At 41.6% G+C, this 19,911-nt stretch overlaps 1 protein-coding gene across 6 annotated transcripts in view; it reads left to right on the top strand.

Annotated features, from left to right (window-relative positions):
• Positions 1 to 19,911, top strand: part of LYSMD3 (LysM domain containing 3) — a 106,110-nt gene that overhangs the window by 18,683 nt on the left and 67,516 nt on the right. For 3 of the 6 annotated variants that reach the window (XM_069225249.1, XM_069225214.1, XM_069225229.1), the window contains exon 2: positions 16,459 to 16,576. The exons of the other annotated variants lie outside the window; for them this stretch is intronic. The gene's annotated coding sequence lies outside the window, so the exon portion shown is untranslated. The remainder of the gene's footprint in view (positions 1 to 16,458; positions 16,577 to 19,911) is intronic. 6 annotated transcript variants of the gene reach the window in all.

The raw sequence follows: 19,911 nt of genomic DNA, 5'->3' as shown, positions 1-19,911 counted from the left end.
GGCTTTTAACCACGCCCACTGCGTGCCCATCACGCGTTTGTTGGCTTGCCTTTCATAAATCCTTTGTTATCATTGCTAAATGCTTTGTTTGCACCCCCAGGGGGCAGTTTTGTTACCGCCTTGGCCATCGACCCTGTTACATGAACAATTGCACTTCTGCCGATACGCCCATGCTCATGGCGGGCGTGATGCTTTGAATCGGCTTGCTTTTGTCAGCTGTTTTACTTTTAATTTTCAATTTATCTGGTAAGAAAAGTCCAGTTAGGAATTTACAACGCAAATAGCTCTAACTCAAGAAAATGTGAGACCCATTGCATTACAAATGCTTGATTTAAATTGCACCTGGTTACCACCAACGTCAAGTCAGTGGTAATCTCCAAAATGCCAAAATCGCATATTGAAAATGCATAGTACATCATAATAGGAAATGCAAATAGGAAATCCCTATTTGCATTTCATGATCTGGGAATCGCAAATTGCGATTTCTACAGGGTAGACATCGCAATTTGCGATTCCTTAAAGGGCTTTGTACATTAGAAACGCCCAGTTTTCATTTCTTAATGGCCCGAAAAACTGATTCGGACCATTTAGAAATGGCAACAGGCTTCATACATCTGGCCCATAGTTACTTAGATGTAGTTAGGGGTAGAGGGACTATGGTGTATGTAGTGGTAGATATACTAGGGTATAGGAAGGAGTAGCATACTTCGGTAGTGGTAGTGGCAGTGTTAAAGGCAGTGGGGTATTGGCAGATTCAGATGTAAAGGCAGGAGTAGAAGTAGAAGGGTTTAAGCAGGGATAGAAGTACTATAGTTTGGGTAGATAAACCACATTATAGAGAACAGCAGTGATATTTGGATATAGGTAGGATAGGGTCTGTAGGGCAAAGGTCAGGATATCAATACTGGGGGGGGAGGGGAGAGAAGCCCCCTATTAGCAGATGAGCAGTTCCAAAGACGAGTAAGGGGTACAGCAAGGAGGCTATAGTTGGAGACATAGACGTGGCTGAGCTAACAGGGTGTTGGCAGAGATGCAGGTACTTTGATAAAGGTACTAGGTTATAGATGTGGTTATGGGTGCTGGAGTGTAGGCACTAATGTGTAAGTAGGGGTAGTTGCAGGTGGATACAGTTAAGAGTACATGTAATATGGTATACGTATAGTGGTATTATAAGGGTATCAGAATGAGAACGTTTACTAGAGTATAGCTAAGAGTAGCAGTACTAGAGAAAGGAGTACATGCACTACATTATAGTTATATTTAGATTCGTATTGTATTGTTGCTATTACATAGTGCTTTACACCCTGATGCAGGCCGCCAAAGAGCATTTTCAGATAGGTAGTACTCAATATCATGGGGGAGTGCATATTGGCCGAGTTTTATATTTGTTGTCGTCCTATATGGGACGTGTTTTTGTGCTAAGTTGGTGATACCACAGAGGTGCTCTCATCTAGTTTTGGGGCACGTTGCATAGCAGTGTGATGGAGATGTGACACAAAGGTGCACAAATACTAACTGTAATTAGGTCTAAACCATGTAGGCATCTTTACTGCACCAGCCTATCAGTGGAGTGCTGTATACATGTACACCAAAAAAGAGTGGTACTCAAAGAGGGTCTGTAAACCCATATTGTTACAGGCACAAGGAAGATGTGCTGTCAAATGAGTATAATAAAAACACAAGTGAAATTATACAACATAATGTGGCTCATTTTGCAGAAGTATTATTTCATTATTTTGTCAGTGTTTCAGGTTAACACTGTTTGGGGGGGAAAAAGTTTAATCTCAGCAGTGTTAGTTTAATACTTAAATACAGCATCGAGCAACTGAAAGGTGGTCAGTTGACCTTTACAAAAGGACTGCCATTGCACGGGCACGGCAACATGCGTGGCAGCACTTTTAGAAACTGTTGAACCATATGAGCTAGAAATGTTTTTGAGAAAATCAGCAAATTATGTAGAAAATGATTAATTATGTTTCAAGCGCAGGAAAATTCATAATTATTCAGAAAACTTTACAGCCACAGAATTCCATTATTCCTGTGGCCATACTTACCTGTGAGAAAATGAATTAAAGTGTAATCGAGTTTGGCAGCCTGAGTAGAAACAACGCAGTCTTAGTCCAAGATGTTAGTTATTCTATCTAACAGTATATTCCTCACTTTTAGAATATCCTGAAGTGCCAGACTGGATCTGGAACATATTTCAGCATAGCCCCTGCATGTGGAAAGGTGGTATCATGCAGCTCTGTGTTGATTCTTCCCTGCCCTGGAAGTGATGACAAGAACTGTACCTATGCACCACCCAAGTACTCTGACAACACATCATTCTGAAAGCCCCGAGACGCAAATCTCAAAAGTAGTAAATTATGTCAGTGTGCATGTCGCTAACTAGGGTCATTTTTAGATGCAAAAGAGCCTATTCCACAAAAGGGAGTCTGTGGTTAGATAGTATCTGCCAGAAAGAGAGTTGCCAAAGATAAGTAACCTATTAATCTGATTGATACTTCTAACCACAGCTTTCTCAACTTTAAAATAGATACCAAAGCAGTAGTCGCCCCGTGGGGTGAATCTTAGAAATGACTCAAACCAAAATGTTCTGCAGGACCAAATGGCAAAAATGCCCTTTCCCTTGGACATGACTGTAAAATCTGTAGTGCTCCATGAACATGTTCACTGAGGTCCACACTTCTGCTTGACAGGTCCACCCTTCCGCCTGACAGATATCTTGGACCATAGCTCCACATGCCAATGCAGTGGTAGCAGACTTGGCCTTTGGTGGAATGTACCCTCAACCCTCCTGAAGGTTGCTTCTTTGCCATCATGTAGCAGATCTTGATACACATGATGATCCACCTGGTTAATGTCCTCTTCTGCGCTGCCCTGCATCCTTTCTTTGCCTGACAAAATGCAACAAATAGCTTATCATTTACCCGATGTTCCTTGGTACGATTGATATAAAAAAAATGGCACCCAAACGAATTCAAAGGATAAGGAGGGGTAACCAATATTGGAATGGTGATGGATTGCCGGATGTGAAAAGAGGTCACAACCTGCAGGAGAAAAGCACTTGCTTGTCCAGAAAGAAGGTGGTATAAGGCAGCTGTACTGACAGAGCTGGAAACTCGCTCACTTGATGTGCTGATGTTATTGCAATGAGAAAAATCAGCCTCAAAATTAGTACACATAAAAACTAAAATGTAGGGACCAAAATAAAGTCCCACACTGGCATCACAAATGATTTTGGAGGAAAGATAAGGAACAAACGTTTGAGAAAACCCATTCATTACAAGTGATTTGAACAAGGTCCTTGCTGAGCCAAAGACAGAAGAAACAACAACACATCTAACAGTCTGACTTGTCATAGGTCCATGTTAGGGGTGCCACACCAAGCCATTAATTGTCACAGTATTCTGCGTAAACTGATTTCGGAGTAGGATGCCTGGTTGCCAGAATGACATTCATTACTTCTGGATGGTAGATGTAAGGGAATAAACTCCTTCCACTCATGGATGTGTAGATTGCACCGCCCAAGGTGCAAGACCTTGTCCTGCTGCAGCAACAGAAGGTCCTTCAAAAGCGGCAGCTTGATTGGAGGACAGGTGCTTATACCCAGAAGGTCCAGGTACCACACCCTCCTGACTCAATATGGGGCCACTTGGATGATCTGGGCTCAGTCCGTCTTGAGCTTCTTCATTACTCTTGGCAGGAGAGGGAGCATCTGAAAAGCATACCGGTGTCCCACATTCCACTCTAGGCAGCCTGTCTCTCCCAGAGAGCTCCTCTTGGTAACTCCAAAACACCAAAGTGCTGACACTGCACTTTCTCAGCAGTAGGTAAGAGATTGATCCAGGGCTCTTCCCATGGCGGATGACGTCCTGTTCTACCTTAAGATGCCGCCGTTGTCATTCATGATCCTTTAATTTCCCCCAGCTGAGTTTGTCTACTGGTGAACAAACTGGCATTTATAGATCGTCTCATGTCATGAAAGGATCAGACAGATGCCCTAACAATCCAACTAGGTCTAGCAGCACAGGGACTCATGGCATAAATTCCAGGACCTCGCTTCACTCTGCTTGTTGCAATGCCACCCAACCCAGCAGTGATGAGTCTATCTCCATCATCAACTCTGGATAAGGGTAGGAGAGGGGTCTACTGCTGGTCCAATTCGGATCGAAAGGCTCCCATTGCAAACAGAACTCTGGCAGGTGTGAGCACATTGAATTTGTCCCCCTGCAAGAAGTTGCTCGGTTTGGTGGTGTCAGTATAACACCAGGTATATACCACCTACAATTGGCATTCGTGACTATGTCATAGAGAAACTATGCGATGGATGAGAGTTGATTACAAATCACTTTGACTGATCAACAGGCACTGTGAGGATTTTTCACTGACTTCAGCCTTAACTGCAGAACTCTCAATTGTGCCCCACCATGCACACCCACACACAACCCAAATTTACTAAGTCACCTAGAGGTGACTTCGTTTGCAGTATGCACTATGCAGGAATCCTATGTTGCGTGAAAATAAATTGAGAAAAATACTATCTGGAAAATTAATCTACTCTTAGGAAATGGAAAGTAAGTGAAACATAAAGTGTAAAAAGGGACTGCATCACTGACGTGGATTACCATGAAAGAAAATATTACTATTGTTCTGCGCACTCTGTAGACAGGCCAGTAATTAGATGAGCATAAGGTCCGAATACCTTTATGAGCCATCAGCAAGCACTGTTAGAAACTGTAGCTGCCTCAATTCCCAGCTCTAGAGCTCTCAACAGTGCTCTGTCATGCATACCCACTCATAACCTAAATTTACCCATGCACGTAGAGGAGACTCAGTTCACTGATTATGCATTATATAAGAATCACAAGCTGCCTGGGAATAAACTAACGACAGTACTTTCCCTCTGTAAGTATAATATACAGGACAGCTCTGGCCTCTGTGTCTACACTCTCTCTTTTCATGATACTGCCTCTTCTGTAAGTACCGTATATTGGATAGTCTCTTCTCTGTGGATATGCTCCATGTGAACATTAGTTTATTGTCTACTAGTCCAGAGAGCTTCAGAATCCATCTGCTGCTCCGGTAGTTATACCCCACAAGCAGCTGCGACAGTGGACATCACACCTAATTGCCAACTATCCCAGCTACTGTATACCACACACAGCTCATCACTTCACCTCACACCTGTCTCACATTATTGTAGAATAGTGCATTTCTCTTTCAGTGCACGTCCAAGGTAGTCCATCAGAGCAATACCAAATCAGGCACTACAAACTTAATACAGCCCATACCTAACATACAACAGTCATTACTGTACTAGAACACTACACATCACTGCCTATGCACATCATACCTAGCCCACAATAACCCTGGCTTTTCTGGTCAGTTTATTAATGCACCCCACACTTGAACCACTTCACCAGTAGTTTACAAGAATATTGCGAAGTCTTGTCTACAAGCATCATATCAGACTTGCATCATAACTTACCAAATGCAGCCCTTGATATTCTGGGGTTACAGAGGGCTTTCTGGGGCAGAGTACTTTGGTATGGGCACTAGTGCTGGGAGCACACAGCAGCAAGCACCTTGAAAATGTGGTCTCAAGTGTTGATGCTCAGTCTGTCTCTCTCCATAGGGGCTGTGAGGATTTTGGACGAGCCAGACAAATACATTGTAACAAGCCAGGCCCAGAGCAGGTTTCCACAGAGACAAAAATCATCTCTTCTCCGAGCCGGCTGTCCCTGCCTGGGGTACTGCAGAAAGGTTGAAACTAATTAGCTGTGCTGAAATTAGGCTACCTCAAGCACTGCTCAGAGGAGCTAAAAACGTGTGAGAATGCATTTTAGTGCGGGAATGCAGGGGCACGCTCTAAAATGTGTTACAAAACCCCCTGATGTGTGAGCACGGCTCTGGGTGGAGCATGTGCATTCCCATACATCCACCCATGGGTTTGGAAGATTCCCTGGGAATGTGTCAAAAAGCTATCCTTCCCTGAAGCAGGCATAACAAGGAGAAATATCATTATTTCTTCTAGTTACTTCCACTTTCTATGCATGCTGCATTCTTCAGCATGCATAGAAAAAGGAACATGCCTTTAAGAATGGTTTGTGTGCAGGGAGATGTGCCTTCCTCCGCAGCCTTGCAGGGCGGTGCAAGGGTGCCTTTGTTGGTGCTAGGCAACCACAAGAGCACTAGCAAAGAGTGCGACCTGAAGAGCGTTATATCTTAGTAGATATTGCACTTTTCAGCTCTCTCCCAGGTGCACAACGCAGGAACTTGTCATGCTGAACTGCGATGCGTGCATTGAAAGGAAAGCTGCATCCTATGTGTATAAAACATGGACTGCACTTACGTGAGCTGTGATAGTCCCTGAGAGAGAATCTTGAACCTCTGCTGCTTGTGCAGTTGAAGTCCTATCTGTAAATACGTTTGCACTGCTACTCCTAATGATTTATACCTGTGTGCACGAGGGAAGCAGCATTTCTTTTACCTGTGTTGTGCATGTTCTGTCTATGCAAGAAGGAAGTCTCCATGCTACTGTCTGTGCTACTTCCTTCATTGTACCTATTCTATATGTGTGAGCTGGGGCGTAATGCAGGCTCCTTCAACCCCTGCAGTGTAGGGGAGTCACTAACCCTCAAGGCAGCCAGCAAACGTATAGGGTTCCCTTATTCAACCAAAGGCTAATGGATATATGTGAGATATGAGACTTAGGACCCCTCATCACATTTTGCAGGAGGGCATAATTTTACGTTACACCGATGTGTGTGAGAGATCTTTCACTTGTTACATAAATGAATCTTTTCTCTGCACATCAGCAAAGGCTGCCATAGAGCCGTCTCTCTTCTGTGTGTGGGATGAAAGCACCACTGTATAAAACATTCTTGTTCTCTGAAAATGTGGAAGCTAAAAATGTTGCATTTACGTTACCTGTTTAATTATATGAAAATATATTGGACTGTTGATTATTTGTGTTATACCTTTACTATGGCCCTTAATATAAATTGGGTGGTGTGGGTGAAATATTGTTTCACTTAATTAAATTGTCCCATTGTTCCCACACAAGAATTTCCTGGCTGGATGGATATTGAATTAAATTTTACTGGTTGGAAAATCCATCTATTAAAATCACTTGAGACGTGAGGTGCAGGAGTAAAACATCCTTGACCCCATACTCCCTCTCCGAACTAGCCTCTCCTACAGCACGAGGCATGCCTTTTTCCCAGCCCACTTTTTCCCTTGGTGTTTTTTTTTTCCACCCTTCCCATCCCTCTTCTAACACCCGTCCAGCATCTGATGAGTGGGATGATTGACTGATCAGTTCACTGTAACTTACTTAGAACTACAAATATGTACTGAGCAAGTGCACATATGGCACCAGGGCATACACATGTCATACACATGTCTATGCAACAGATAAAAAAGGAGTGTTGCTGAGACAAATGTTTGAATTGAGACAATATTCTAGTAATATCACAATGGATAATCACAGTTCAACGGGCAGTCTGAAGCTCTTCTTACTCAAGTCAAATGCTTAAAGAGTCCTGAGGGCTTATTATGCTGAAGGAGCACTTCTGAATTAACTCGGGCTGTCTATGTGCACATGCCTTGACTTGATAACTACAAGTTAATGCATAGCTGAAGATAGCACTGCTTGGAAACATGGGGCTGTAGTTGCAACTCTGTGACATTAATAAACAAAACCTGAGGCTATGCTATACATAATCATTTGTAGCATTCCATTGGGAAACAGTAAAAATAGTGCCGAGCCATATTTTCAGAGTCATATGCCAATTATGTCATTGGCTGTACTGTTTCTATGTAATTTTAAGCATTGCATAAGTAAGGCAAGCTAGTGGAGTCTTGTGTGAGATTTATATTTGATGAAGCCCTCAAGTACAAATTTTGACACAGTAATGGCAAGCCGTGTAAAATGCATCTAGCCAGGTTGTGTGATGTTTCCACACATGCCTTTAACATGCATTTCTTTACCATGCAGCGTTTATCACATGGCTTTACCACTCAGCAGCCTTAACCTCGTTAAGTGTATTTGAGGTAAGCAAAGGTGTGTGTGTGTGTGTGTGTGTGTGTGTGTATATATATATATATATATATATATATATATATATATATATATATATATAATATATCCCACTGTCAGTTGGCAGTAGGTAGTCCTAGTTAGGACCATGTTTCCATTGAAAAATAAAATCGTATTTTGACTTGCTTATACCTTTGGCTCCGTTTGATAAATCTTCACAAATTTTATTTTTTAAAGTGTTCCTGAGAATTTTGGTGTATGTGGAAAGTTTTGGGGTGATCTGTCAAATGGGGACCGAGAAGAAGGGTGGGTCTAAAAAATACACTTAACATTATAATTCCTATAGGGAATGAAGACACAACTACAGCCCGAACCGCTGGATGGAATTACACCAAATTTGGCAGAAAGGTAGCTCTGGGTCCAGAAAGAGTGCTTTTTATGGGCGAGCACAAAGTGCTCCGTCCATTCTGTAATCTCTGTTTGGGCTTCGAATCACGCCCATGCTACATCAGTCACTTACATTGGTTCGTTGGCTTGCCTTTTAAAATCCGCTTGCTTTTATTTGTGAAAGGCATGCCTTTTCCATTGTTTAGCCCACCTACACAGCACCGGTAAAGTACCAAAAACATATGAGGCTCGATGTTTTCAGCCTGGAGTCCGGACTACTTTATCTGTTTATTTTCCACACAGCGCAATCGCGCTGCATTTTACAGTGTGCGATTGCGCTGGGTTTCTTATTTTTTTTTTTTGCTTTACAACGCTAATAGCTCTAACTCGAACAAATGCGAGACCCTTTGCATTGAAAATGCTTGTTATTTGGTGTAAATCCATTCCGTAGTTTTTTTTTGTTTTTTTTAAAGAAATACAAATATCTAGAGAGAAGATTGTGCAGGAAAATGCAGAGCTCTGATTGACTGCAAGCACTTTAGCCAGGCAGTTTTGACAGCCATCTTGGGACTCGGCTTCAGCCGAGTCCCACAAAAGAATATTAGGAAAAGGGGCCAGGTTAGGAACATCCTGACTTCTTAGTTCTGCTGAAGAGGTCCCAGAGGCACTATTCCCCCCTTCCCCCAGCAAAAAAGCGTTAGTTTAAAAAAATATATATATATATTCACGGAGGATTCAGTGAAAATACTCTACCACGCCCCCAAAAAAACGTGAGCTCCTGCGCTTGTTTAACTGAAGCCCCCAGGTGGGCCAGGTCCTGGGGACTTGTTAAAAATAAGGAGGGGGTGCACAAGGCCCCTTCTTAGGGCATTTTATTCCCTGGGGACCACCAACTCTCTGGGTCTTAGTGATGTTTTAATCTGGGCAGGCCCATGAGCTGACTAGCAGCCCCGGGGACCACCACCACCTCCCTGGGACAAACATCACTTTGAGTGTGGGGAAGGCACGTGTGGTCCTCTTGCAGCCCCAGGGACCGCCATCTCCCTGGGGCTAACAACTAATGAAATACGTGAGGGGGCGCCTGTCTCCCCCACCCACTCTGGAGACCTCCACCGCCCCAGGGCTAAGAAATGATTAAATGCGGGAGTGCTGCCTGACCCCTTCCCCTCCCCCCCCCCCCCCCAAAGTCCACGGGACTGCCACCTCCCTGTGGCTAACGACTATTTAAAAGCGGGGCTAATTTTAAATAAAATAGGGGGTCTGTTTTGGACCCCTTCACAAGGAGGAAGTTATGGCCCTGAGGACTGCCACCCCCAGGACCAGCTCTTAGTGTGTCCCGGGTTGCCCGCCCCCGGGACATAGCTGTTTGTGCTGGCTTGGCAGGGGGCTGTGACAGCTCTCACCAAGTCAGAGCAAACACTACACTTTCTGTAAACAGGAGTTATAGGTAACTATAACTTGCACCCTTGCCATGCACTGCTAATTTCCCCAGAAATTACAGCAATCATTACATCTTTTATAACACCATTGATAAGATTATTGTAACATTTGTTGTAAAAATATTCATTAAAAAACTGTGAATGGCAGGGTCGTGAGTTATAGTTATCTTAGAGCATGTTACAACCACTTGAATGAAATAACTATAACTGGTGAATTTCTAAGGTTTTGTGCAAACAAATTCAGAACCTAACTACACCTTCCATGTAACCTGTGTTTTCTTAAGTGTGTGTGTGTGTGTGTGTGTATGTATGTATATGTGTGTATATATACATATATAGCCTAAAATTACCTGTACCACCCTTTACCACTACCTACTGAAATAACCCTTACCACCCTATACAAATACCCATCCTATAATTCTAAAATTACTCTTACCGCACTTTACCACTACCCACCTACAAACCCTAACATTACCCTTCCTACCCTTTACCACTCCCTTCCCCTAATCCCTAAAAATACCCTTACAACCCTTTACCACTATCCACCCTATAACATTAAAGGCTTTGTGGTGAAGGCAATGTTGTAAATGATGTTTCCCATCTAGCCATTTTCAAAAATAACAATCCATAATGCATATTAATGTGTAAATAAAGACAAGGGAACATAGATAATCTGAATTCCTGGTACAAGCATTAAAGGGGAACAATAATAAACATTTATGCCTTTAAGTTATTTATCAAAAATGAAATGACCAGTTAATACTATATTGCAGCATATTGCAACATCATTCTTTAATTGCCCTTACGAATCAAACATCAGTAGAGAAGTTTTCTCGAATTCAAAACTGTCCCAAATTGCATTTAGCTAATTTTTGTTTTCCATATATAGAGAAAAGGTTAATTTGCATTAAAAATATGTGGATAAACCCAGGGTTATGCAGTTTTTTATGTCTGTCCTTCCTGCTGCTAGTGTGTGTTTCTTGTACTCAAAGTGTGTATCAATGTTAAGTGTGCTTAAAACTGCAGTACCGCCTCCTGTCTACAGGGGCAGAGCGGAGCAGAAATATAAACACACTTGATGAACACAGGTTCCCACAAGGCAATTCTAAAAAAAAGTTGTAAAAATAGACACAGGTGTTCCTGAAGCCATTGTGTATCATTTTAGAAGACATTGCTTTGTGGGGACCTGGGTTCAGGTCCCCTTAGTGCAATCAAGTCCCCACAGCGTGAGTGTCTTATACCAAGACCCCACAAGGAGAGTAACACAAACCAACACACACTTTTTTATTTTTGCCCTCCGTCCCGTGTTGTAATCTCTCTTTGGGCTTCAAACCACGTCCTTGTCACGCCAGTGTCTTTCTTTGGTTCATGGGCTTGCCTTTTAAAATCTGCTTGCTTTCATTAGTGAAAGGCATGCACAAGTCATGCCTTTTCCAGTGTTTAGTCCTCCTCGCAAGCAGCGACAAAGTACTGAAAACATACGAGGCTCCATGTTTTCTGTCCAGTTTCTGGGCTACATTTTCTCTTTATTCACAGCGCAATCTCGCTGGGTAGAAGTCGAGCGCTTTGCATGACATTGACCCTGTTAGATAGTCAATTGCACTTTTTCCGGTTATGTAGATAATTGCACTTTTGCCGGTTACATGGATAATTGCACTTTTGCAGATTGGTTTCACTACGAATAAACTTTTATTTCCCTTTGTGTGTCTGCTTTGCACTGATGGCGGCCGTCAGATCACTTATGTGAAACTTTTACTTTTCAGTTTATATGGCAAGAAAAGACCAGTTAGTTATGTGAAACTGTTTTGTTTTCATTTTCAATTTATGTGGCAGGAAAAGTCTGGTTAGGAGTTTACAATGCTAATTGCTCTAGCTCAAGCAAACGCGAGACTGGTTGCTTTACAAATGCTTGTATTTATTTTTGTTTTTTGTTTTTGCTGTAACACTAATGTGCACAACCTGCTATCATCACAGCAAGACAAAGTGAAAGTAGACTGCACTAATGGCATGTCCTCTTTCAAATATCAAGCTCTACGGGAGAGGAAGCGCAGGAAAGGGAATTTCCAGAGTGTTTACTCCCTAGTGAATCACTGCTTGGTGCAACGATCCACTCCGCTAGACACCAGAGTTGTTGTTCTTTTTTTTGTTTTCTCCTTTTTTAGGAAACAGATATGGGATGAAGATGGGCTGCCTAGGCATTGAGCCTCTGGCCCACCCCTAAAGCTTCAACATTATTTCTGCCCTCTGGGGCTTGCAGCATATAAATCCCTTGGTTAGCAGGTGGAAATGTGGTTTGTTTGGACATAACCAGCTTAGTGGGGTTTAACTCCAATTTCCTCCCACTTGCCATTCCGAATTGCACTACCTGGGCTTGGGTTAGTTCAGCAATCGGGGAATCCTACTAGACCCAGAGATTTCTGAAAACGAGATACCCAGGAGTGTCTTGAGTTGTCCAGTTTGTGTGGATCTTACATCATGCCTTTTCCTCAGACTTATGTGCCAGAAACATCAGGTACCTGCAGGGATCTAAACATCATGTTTTGATCTGTTTCTGTTGCAGGTGGGAGGCGCAGCCACACAAGTGGGGTCGTTGTTTAAAAAAATGTTGTGCGTTATCAGAATTGTGAGAATGCTAGGTGGTAGGAATTTTGTACATCCCCTGTGGATTCCAGAAATTTCTGTCCTGGAAATGTGAGGGCAAGGTGAACCACTCTTCTTATATTGTCATCTGTTTATCAGAGATGTATCCTGATTGGTCTTCATATACCAGGTTCAGCAACACCATTGCTAGCCTGTTGGCTAATATTTTCTTGTAAGGTTAAATGTTTACATTTAATGGAGTTACGTATTCTCTGTTCTCTTTAACCCCTTCGCTGCCAGGCTTTTTCCCCCTCCGGTGCCAGGCTGTTTTTTGGCTATTTGGGGCAGTTCGCGCTTAGGCCCTCATAACGTTTTGTCCACATAAGCTACCCACGCCAAATTTGCATCCTTTTTTCCAACATCTAGGGATTCTAGAGGTACCCAGAGTTTGCGGGTTCTCCTGAAGGAGCCCAAGAAAGTAGCCAAAATACAGCAAAAAGTTCATTTTTTTCTTCTTCAAAAAATTTAAAAAAGGGCTGCAGAAGAAGGATTGTGTTTTTTCCCCTGAAAATGGCATCAACAAAGGGGTTGCAGTGCTAAAATCACCAGCTTCCTAGCTTTCAGGAACAGGCAGACTTGAATCAGAAAACATTTTTCAACACAATTTTGGCATTTTACTGGAACATTCTCCATTTTTCCTATTTTTTGTGCTTTTAGCCTCCTTCCAGTTAGTGACAGAAATGGGTGTGAAACCAATGCTGGATCCAGGAAAGCAAAACATTTCTGAAAAGTAGACAAAGTTCTGAATTCAGCAAGGGCTCATTTGTATAGATCCTACAAGTGTTTCCTACAGAAAATGACAGCTGAAATTAAAAAAATATTAAAATTGAGGTGAAAAAAACTGCCATTTTTCTCCACGTTTTACTCTAACTTTTTTCCTGCGATTTCAGATATTTGAAAGCAATATACCGTTATGTCTGCTGGACTATTCTGGTTGCGGGGATATATAGGGCTTGAAGGTTCATCAAGAACCCTAGGTACCCAGAGCCAATAAACGAGCTGCACCTTGTAATGGGTTTTCATTCTATACCAGGCATACAGCAATTAATTTGCTGAAATATAAAGAGTGAAAAATAGATATCAAGAAAACCTTTGTATTTTTGCAGAATGGGCACAAGATAAGGTGTTGAGAAGCAGTGGTTATTTGCACATCTCTGAATTCCAAGGTGCCCATTCTAGCATGTGAATTACAGGGCATTTCTCAAACAGATGTCTTTTTTTACACACTGCCTTACATTTGGAAGGAAAAACTGTAGAGATAGACAAGGGGCAAAAACTCTTGTTCTGCTATTCTGTGTTCCCCCAAGTCTCCCGATAAAACTGGTACTTCACTTGCGTGGGTAGGCCTAATGCTCACGACAGGAAACGCAACATGGACATGCCACATTTTTACATTGAAATCTGATGTGTTTTTTGCAAAGTCCCTAGCTGTATATTTTGCCCTCTAGCTCAGCCTGCACATAGGGAAACCTATCAAACGTGTGCATTTTTGAAAACTAGATACCTAGGGGAATCCAGTATAGGCTGATTTGGCCCAAATCAGTATAGATGAGGCAATGCTGGGTGGTAGGAATTTTGTGGATTCCTGCAGATTCCGGAACGTTCCATCACAAAAATGGGGAAACAATTTGTGATTTCCAGCAAAGTTGGAGGTTTGCAGGGCCTTGTGAGTAAGAAAATGGTGAAGCATACTACCCAGGACTCACCCAGATGTTTTGTTTTCTGGTGTGTCTAGGTCTTGTGGACTTTTCTACATGGCAGCGTCCCAATGTCCAAAAAGTACAGCCCTCATCATTCCAGGTGGGACGATTTTGAGAGTTAGCCAAGCTGACTGATATTGCTTACACATCTCTGATACCCTTGCTGACGCTTGTTCTGGATTTGGATAGCTGTTGGTGCTGCTTCATCTGGCACAACTTTCTTTCCTGGACTTTTTTTCCTATCTTTAACACTGGTGATTAAGTCATTCATATCCTCCATTTGGAATTGCATTCCACATAGAAGAGCTCTATGAAAATGTATATTTTTCTATTCAAGATCAAATGTTTCTCTTTTTAACCAGCACAGCCTGTACAGGATCCTGCAGCAACAGCACATTGTGACATTGAAAGTTGATTGGGCTCTTCTTCTTGGCATTAATGAGTAGCTCTTTTTGCTGGCATGATGTCATTTCAGAAGCTATGACTGGTAGTTAGCCATTTGTGCCCTGTTTTCTGGGACACCCTTTGTAGCCCCTTTAAACCTGAACTTCCTTTCTTAAACTCCAACACTAGAGTAAACAGGTGCTTCATGTTATCCATGATGCTCTACACCCTCATACTGTCTTGTCTTGCTTAGTTCACAAGATTTTAAAATTTCTTATGAAGAGTTTTCAATTTGTCTTTCCATCTCTCTAAGTTTCCCCTTTGTTTTAGACTTCATTGTGAGAATTGAAGATTTTCTTTCTACTACCCCTAATACTTGATTGTTCACTTGGTCTGCAGCTCTTTTCAGTTTTGGCTGCTGCCTCTGGTATTACCCTGCAGCCTTCCTCTAACTCCTGTTTCAAGACTGACGCAGAGAGTGGAGGACTGATTTGAAGAAGAGAGTGGAGTACTCCTTGGTCGGTTAGGGGTATCCTTCTTCCTCGATATACTATCATCCTCTTGCTGTGTTTTCAATCCTTGTTGTTTGACATTTTTGCTGACATGTATAGTGGGCTTCAATATCTTCTTGGCTCTTTCTGCCTGTTCTGCGACTCAGGGTGTGGTAAGTAGGACGTACAAGGTATAGAGTTATACTCCTGTGTTCACCTAGCAAGTTATTCTATCAAGCTTTACTTCCCCATCTGGTCCTAAAAGCAGCTACTTAACTTGTGGTTTCAGTGAGGGTTGACTTGTTAATCCTAAACTAATTCCCACCATTATTGCTTCTTATCATAAACAGTTGCCAATCTAGATGAGGTACACTACACTTCATCTCTGTGTTAAGTCCATCTCTCTGTCACAGTTTAGCCCCAATGGGAGTCTCCAGCCTCGAAGTTCCAGTAGGTATTATGGCCTTTGCTTCTGTATAGCCTGCTTTTGCTGAAAAATTTCAGGTGCAGTAATGGTCACCTGTACTGGCCACCGTTTTGATGAGACCGCCCCATTTTCTTAAACGAACCTCCCCAGCCACGTTTCTCACTATTTTCCTAATAGGTTGGGCCTTTGAGTTGCTGAGCATGGGTGATTTATTTTCTATCTGAGTTCCTTGCAGAGTTTTCTCTTGTCCTGTGTGTGCCTGCTATTTCATCTGCTTCAAGACCAGATAGGCCTTGAGCAGCGGCTCCTGGTCCAGGAACAATGTTGCTCCAAACACCTTGCCAGCACACCTTTTGGAGATTTTTGCTAGGTTTTCCAAGGTCAGCGAGAGGCCATAGTGTGACTGCAAGGATTTCCACAGTCCCAACCCCTCATTTGTGGGGTTATGCTAGCACCAGTATCCAGAGTGGTAATGTTACACAGTCTCTCCATGCCCACATTCTTCTTACTCGTTTGAGGTGTGCAGAGAAATGTCTTGAACTGTAAATAGGGATGCCTTGTAAAGGACAGTTGTGACTAACCTTTCTTAGATTATGTGAATGAGGACCAACAGGACTATGTTTGTTTTAGATTGATTTTATTTATTTATAATGGTTGTTGATAAGCTACAGAAAATATATTTGATTTGTAATATATTTTATTGAATCAGCACAGATGAGTAATTAAAATGTGCAAGGGTGGTGAAGTCAGATCTCATGTGCCATGAAGAGATGTTTATTAAGATTGTGAAAAGGGAATGGGGTTATGTTTCTCATCTGTCAGTGTTCAAAGGGGAAATCTTGTATAATCGCTTTGAAGTCACATTTGTAATTTCAGTTTTCTAAATTCCATCTCATAAGCCCTTTTTGACTTATAAGTAGATTAACAATGATATATTTGTACCTAGGTTGCTGGTGGAGAAGTTATATTGAAACCTTCCCAACTGATCATAGAACCACACGGGAATCAATAAGAAATTTTCTGAAGGGAGGGCTCACAATGGCTTGCTTGGATTCAGTTTTCAGGTATTTTGTTTGGTTTACTAAAACAGTTAAGTCAATCTTCTGGGGCACATCTGCACGTAAGTGCTTCTTCTGTCACAAAAGACCCCCTCCCACTTAAAACTGCTGAATTTTATGTTCTGTTTAGTATTTTATGATATGAGAAATCCTCATGACTACAGTAATGCTTCGTATAAAGTGTAAATGTGTGTTTGAAAATCTTTCTTTTTAATTAACATGCAAGACTTAGCAGTCAAATAGTATTTTTTTGTATGAGGGTGCATTTAAACAAAAGCCCAGCGAACAGCTGCTCGTGTTCTGTTTATCTGCATTGGCTGTAGATTTTTTTACTGCAGCTGGCTTGTAATTATGAGAAATGGTGTAACTTCTGGAATTTTGCGCACCAAGCATAACACAAAATTACGCCTGCCTATTTTAAATTTAGTTAGGCCTATTTAATAGTCGAATAGTGGCTGACAGCACCCTCTTGTTTTCTGTGGTTGAAAGAAAAAAAAGAAACTTACCAAGAATAGAAATGTGGCAAAGCGACTAAACTGTGCAGGAAGAAAGTGCAAATTATACTTCAAAGAAATGCATAATATGTATTTTTTTTGGGGGGGCGGGTGTTACGTATGTTTTGACACACAAGGTATTTCCTGTCAGCCCTTTAGAAAATATGCAGGCGTCATATGAGAAACCTGTGCCTTGTAAGCAGATTCTAACCAAAATTGTATTCCCAGCAGTTATTACAATGCCATTCATGTGCTTCTATGCAAGACAAAATTACCAGTGTTCTTGATACCTCCAAGAGTACAAGTAATTTGATCAAGACATCTGCAGTTGCACTTACCAGCAAACAGCTTTGATGTACTGATGTCTTGTAATGTATGCCTGTTAACTTGTGCATCCTAACTGGATTTTAAAACTAGTCTTCAATATCTAATTTAATCCTAGTTTAGTCTGCAAGTCCTGTATGAGTAACACTTTTCAGCTGCTTGGTAAACAGTATTGTGCCACATGTATTGATCATGCAAGTATCTCACTCAAAATCGCTTAAGATTAAAATATGCTAAATGTTTGTTTATTCCACATGCCCTTTGCCATCTTAAAATGACTTCTATTTTTGAAGCAGCCGTATTGTAAACATAGATTTCCATTGTTAGTGAAAGAAATGGGTGTTGTGACCGTAAGGGAATCCTTCTTGCCATCTTATTTGAATTTTCTCAAAGTATGCAGAGTTTTTATTTGTCGTTGCAGATGTCTGCCCTTTTTTTTTTTTCTACCTCAGTGATTTATGCAGCAGATGTTAGATTACGAGGCCAGTGGCCCTGACTACAGCATATGCAAGAGAGATGCTTATCTTGCAAGATATGTATTCCACCAAAGTGATACTTCACTTTGATTAGCAAAATGACGGGAGAAGAATAGGTGAAAAGTGGAGGTGTCTTATCTTTCTTGACAGATTGGGCATTCACGAGTGTTCAACTTTATAAAATATCTACGTTATCAAGGCATGCAGTGCTTCAGAAATCTATTTATCCCGAGAAACAGCACTTGTCCCTGTTAATGCCCTGCAGTGATGTGACAATTTAAGATGGCATTCTCATTATGTCAGTGCTTTGCTAACAGCTCTTTGAATATGCTTGTATTATACAAGGCTTTGGATTTTAGCAAGGCTTTGATAGTCCCACATTTCTGTATATCTTGTAAAGTATCTGAAGTAGGTGGGAAGCAGTAAGTCCAGGGATGGAAGGGGCTGAGAGTCTGCACACACCCACTAACTTGCATGTTGAGAGCTATTCACCAACTTCTCTCTAATCTCTTTCCACAGAAAAGATGAAAGTTTTCTCCTGACACAGGCAAGATTAGATCTTTTTCCAGGGTGGGGAAAAAGTTGCGTTACGATCGATCACCAGATTCTTACATAAGCAAATGTAGCATAATATGTATTTGTAAAACGCATGTTCACCCTAGGGTCCTTTGATACTGAAATAACTGCTTTTTTTTTTTTTTTTTTTTTTTTTTTTTTTGCCTTACTCAGTGGTGCTCTTTTTTTTAATCAAGTTTAAAAGGGTTAAGGGTTGAGTGGACCTGTCAGTGATGCAAACCTGTGACCATGTTTAGTTTGTGAAAATTAAAGTTTGCTAGAAGATACATATACTGGAACCCTTTGGTAAACTTTTGTGAATTCCTGAAAGTCATAGATTTCTATCAATGTTGGAACTTGTATATCTGCGGGTGCACTTTTCTGCTTTAAAAATTGGGTTCCCATGATTATTTTCATGTTGGCCATTATGGTTTTAAACTGATTCAATAACAAAACCAAATCTCCCCTTGGATAATTACTCTATAGTCACAAGTTCATTGCACAAACCATCAGTCACTTTACCAATACTGCTGAGATCAGTACCACAACAATATAAGGATCATAAACTCTTGGGTATTCAAACTGTTTCTTTAATCATACGGTAAAACTATATCTATCTATCTATCTATCTATCTATCTATCTATCTATCTATCTATCTATCTATCTATCTATCTATCTATCTATCTAACAATGCATCACCATTAGGGTAAATCTTTCATCCTAGCCAGATCGACCCGGGAACCCAGCCAAGGCAGGAGACCATATGGGGGATCAAAATTATTTTGGGCAGTGAATCAGCTCCACAGTGGAGTTCCTGTCTTAGCGTCTTATATACCTTAAACAGGCTAGGAGAACATTCTAGAACACCCTCCCCTCTGTTACGAAATCAAGTGTAGGCTGTACTTGGCCTGTTTCGAGAAAACACAAAATAACTGGCTGGGCCCCAGTGCGTATTCCAGAGACAGAGCTGTACCTTTCTCCGATGAACATTCCCAGCCTGGTACCCTCTTATGTCCGCATCCCCCATAATGTGTTCCAACACGGTATGACCCTGTTCTGGTGAGAAAAGAAAAAAAACGTTCTGTGTGGAAAAACCGTGCGCCGCCGCTGTGATGGCAACTGAAGCTGAGCACAAAATGAAGTCAATTGTCAAGATGGAGTTGGTGGTTAAATACACATAGCATTACACTCCACCTTTTGACCAGTGACTTTTATAACATACCGGTCTGAAAGCAACCCTTTTTGGTCTAAGCATAGTCATTAGGTTAGACATGCATTGTGTACTGCAACATAGCATTATTATAATACAAATTACCACATGTATTCCACCTAAAATAGAACAAAGCTCTCCAAAATCTGGGAGCCACTCAAAAAGCCAGTCCCACCACCCTTTGTCTACATTTTGCCTCACTCCCTTCACCAATTCGTACATGGCTTCAATGTGAGACTGGATAGATTTAGAATGATCTGACAAGTTAAAACAATGTATTC

The sequence above is a fragment of the Pleurodeles waltl genome, chromosome 1_1 (genome assembly GCF_031143425.1).
Source record: "Pleurodeles waltl isolate 20211129_DDA chromosome 1_1, aPleWal1.hap1.20221129, whole genome shotgun sequence".
Classification (NCBI taxonomy): Eukaryota; Metazoa; Chordata; class Amphibia; order Caudata; family Salamandridae; genus Pleurodeles; species Pleurodeles waltl.
The sequence above is the reverse complement of the archived record's forward strand: the minus strand, read 5'-3'. Positions and strand labels throughout refer to the sequence as shown.